General features: G+C 49.2%; 1 non-coding gene across 1 annotated transcript; it reads right to left on the bottom strand.

Annotated features, from left to right (window-relative positions):
* Positions 1 to 2,125: 2,125 nt before the first annotated feature.
* Positions 2,126 to 2,210, bottom strand: Trnas-gga. The gene is given in 2 exon segments: positions 2,126 to 2,160; positions 2,170 to 2,210. It is a non-coding gene; the product is annotated as a tRNA-Ser (tRNA).
* Positions 2,211 to 3,178: the final 968 nt, after the last annotated feature.

The following is a 3,178-nucleotide window of genomic DNA, read 5'->3' as shown; positions in this document are numbered from 1 at the left end:
TGTATTCAGAAAGGCCCGTACAGGACCTGCAACATGCGGTCGTGCATTATCCTGCTGAAATGTAGGGTTTCTCAGCGATCGATTGATGGGTAGAGCCACGGGTCGTAACACATCTGAAATGTAACGTCTACTGTTCAACGTGCCGTCAATGCGAACAAGAGGTGACCGAGACGTGTAACCAATGGCACCCCGTAGTATCACACCGGGTGATAAGCCAGTATGGCGATGACGAATACACGCCTCCAATGTGCGTTCACCGCGATGTCGCCAAACACGGATGCGACCATCATGATGCTGTAAACAGGACCTGGATTCATCCTAAAAAATGACGTTCTGCCATTCGTGCACCCAGGTTCGTCGTTGAGTACACCATCACAGGTGCTCCTGTCTGTGATGCAGCGTCAAGGGTAACCGCAGCCATGGTCTCCGAGCTGATAGTCCATGCTGCTGAAAACGTTGTCGAACTGTTCGTGCAGATGGTTGATGACTCGGGGATCGAGACGTGGTTGCACGATCCGTTACAGCCTTGCGGATAAGATGCCTGTCACCTCGACTGCTAGTGATACGAGGCTGTTGGGATCCAGCACGGCGTTCCGTATTACCCTCCTGAACCCACCGATTCCATATTCTGCTAACAGTCATTGGATCTCGACCAACGCGAGCAGCAATGTCGCGATACGATAAACCGCAATCGCGATAAGCTACAATCCGACCTTTATCAAAGTCGGAGACGCGATGGTACGCATTTCTCCTCCTTACACGAGGCATCACAACAACGTTTCACCAGGCGACGCCGGTCAACTGCTGTTTGTGTATGAGAAATCGGTTGGAAACTATCCTCATGTCAGCACGTTGTAGGTGTCGCCACCGGCGCCAACCTTGTATGAATTCTCTGAAAAGCTAATCATTTGCATATCACAGCATCTTCTTCCTGTCGGTTAAATTCCGCGTCTGTAGCACGTCATCTTCGTGGTGTAGCAATTTTAATGGCCAGCAGCGTACGTCAAAGGCGTAGGGAAAAGACGTATAAAAAAGCGAGCCCGAGGCTGAAAAGGGAGGGGGGAGGGGGAGGGGCGCTCATTGTGTTGTGCGTCTAGAACCGGAGAGAATGACGATTGTTTAAGTTGCAGGTAAACCACGACGACCATCTAGTGATGGATATTGGCGATCAATCGGCCCGCTGAAGCTACCTCCAACCTTTGCTCCACGGATCCGTCATAGCTGTGCCGGCGCGGGCCGCACCTTGGAACTGCAGCGGCATGACGGGCGAGAGGTCTGCTGGACTCCGCTCTCTGGGTGCCATCGTCCGGCGGACTGCAAGCTGGGTGGGGCAGAGCCGCAAACTCGCGGCTTCCCACATGCGGAGCTGTGTGCGGTCACTGACCGAGCTGCCCTGGGCGGATGGCCGGAGCTGCTAAGGCTCACTACAGTGACAGCGGTCGGTTGTTTCCCTTCGGCGCCCTACATGGGTTCCACGAGTTGCGTTTGAGGGAGCAGCCAGCCGTGGCCCGGGCTACCGGCGCAGCCAACACGCGCGGCGGTCACTTAGCCGCGACGTGCGTGGCAGCGCTACGTCTGCGAGGCTGGGGGGTCGGAAGCCGGCGCTGCAGATTCCGGCAGTCGCGATTAGCGTTGACCCACGCTCACCTGCGCAGCACCTCACCAGGATCAGTGGAAGGCCCACTGAGTACCTTCCATGCAGTAAAGTCAATGACACACTTGCCGGAGTTTCTCTGCCCGCTTCGCCGTTAGTCACCCCTCTCTTCCAAACCATACCTCTCGGTCGCTCTGACATATGACAACAGCAGATCAGGTTGTCATTCAGTACCTTTATGAGGGGCGTACACTGTACGACTTCTTGGGAGCCCTTTACTGCGACACGTGTTTCATTTGGTCTGCATTTATTATCATATGCTCCTACAATGATGAACTGTCACAACACTTGTCAATAAAAGGGGCGGCATTTATTCCGGCAGTGTATTAAGCGATAGAGGGAAGGAAGTTGGAATGGTTCAAATGGTTCAAATGGCTCTGAGCACTATGGGACTCAACTGCTGTGGTCATCACTCCCCTAGAACTTAGAACTACTTAAACCTAACTAACCTAAGGACATCACACACATCCATGCCCGAGGCAGGATTCGAACCTGCGACCGCAGCGGTCGTGCGGTTCCAGACTGTAGCGCCTTTAACCGCTCGGCCACCTCGGGCGGCTTGGAATGGTTCTGGGAAAATGCAGTATATCTGTAAAGGCAATCCAGTACAAGAAGCCTGAGTGACTAATTCAAGAGCATTGTTCCAGTGTCTGGAGTCGTTACTCAGTAGCCATCACGACAGGCGTCGAACTAATTTAGAAGCATACTCAGGGTATGATTGTAACAGGTCGGTGTAGCCCACGCAAGAATGTAACAGAAATGCTACAGGAAATCCTTTGAAGAAAGAAAAATGTCTCAAAACCCTTAATTAATGTGATAATGAATTGCATCAGTCAATGACTGAATAGTTTTAACAGAATTTTTTTAATTTCCGCCCGAGAGATTAATACATTCTTTGGCAATTATTCGTTTTGGTCTATTTAACAACCGCTCTTCAGGTTTTCCAACAATACAGTAGAGTGCTTAAGAAGGATAATACCAAAGAGGATTTAGACCTTGGAGAAGCTGCCCAGAACAGACAATCAGTTTGAAAATGGTAATGAATTACCTCATAAGAAGACAGAAACAGTACGTCATAGCCTTTGTAGACTTCGAAAGAGCTTATGATTGTATTCACAGGTCTTTAGTGATGAAGGTACTAAGAATTTCGGTCTCTATCCCAAATTAACGAAAATGATAAACTCAGCTCTAACAAACACCACACCTAAAGTAAAGTTCAGAGGAGAAATATCTAAGCCATTTAGATTAAAACAGGATTGAAACAGAGAGATGATTTATCACCATTACTTGCTCTGGAGAAAGTGATGCGGGAATGGTACAAGTAAAATCCTAAAAACATAAGAGTTGGAACCAAGAAAAATCAAACATACTTAAATTGCTTGGGATTTGAGATCACTTAGCGTTACCAGCTAACAACACTCAGGAAATCAAAAATCAGATAACAAGCCTACAAAATACATCACGAAGATAGGACTCCAGATTCCATCCGAAAAGACCGGATAATGGAAGCAGATAACGCTGTCA

This window comes from Schistocerca americana, chromosome 1 (genome assembly GCF_021461395.2).
Source record: "Schistocerca americana isolate TAMUIC-IGC-003095 chromosome 1, iqSchAmer2.1, whole genome shotgun sequence".
Taxonomy (NCBI): Eukaryota; Metazoa; Arthropoda; class Insecta; order Orthoptera; family Acrididae; genus Schistocerca; species Schistocerca americana.
The sequence above is the reverse complement of the archived record's forward strand: the minus strand, read 5'-3'. Positions and strand labels throughout refer to the sequence as shown.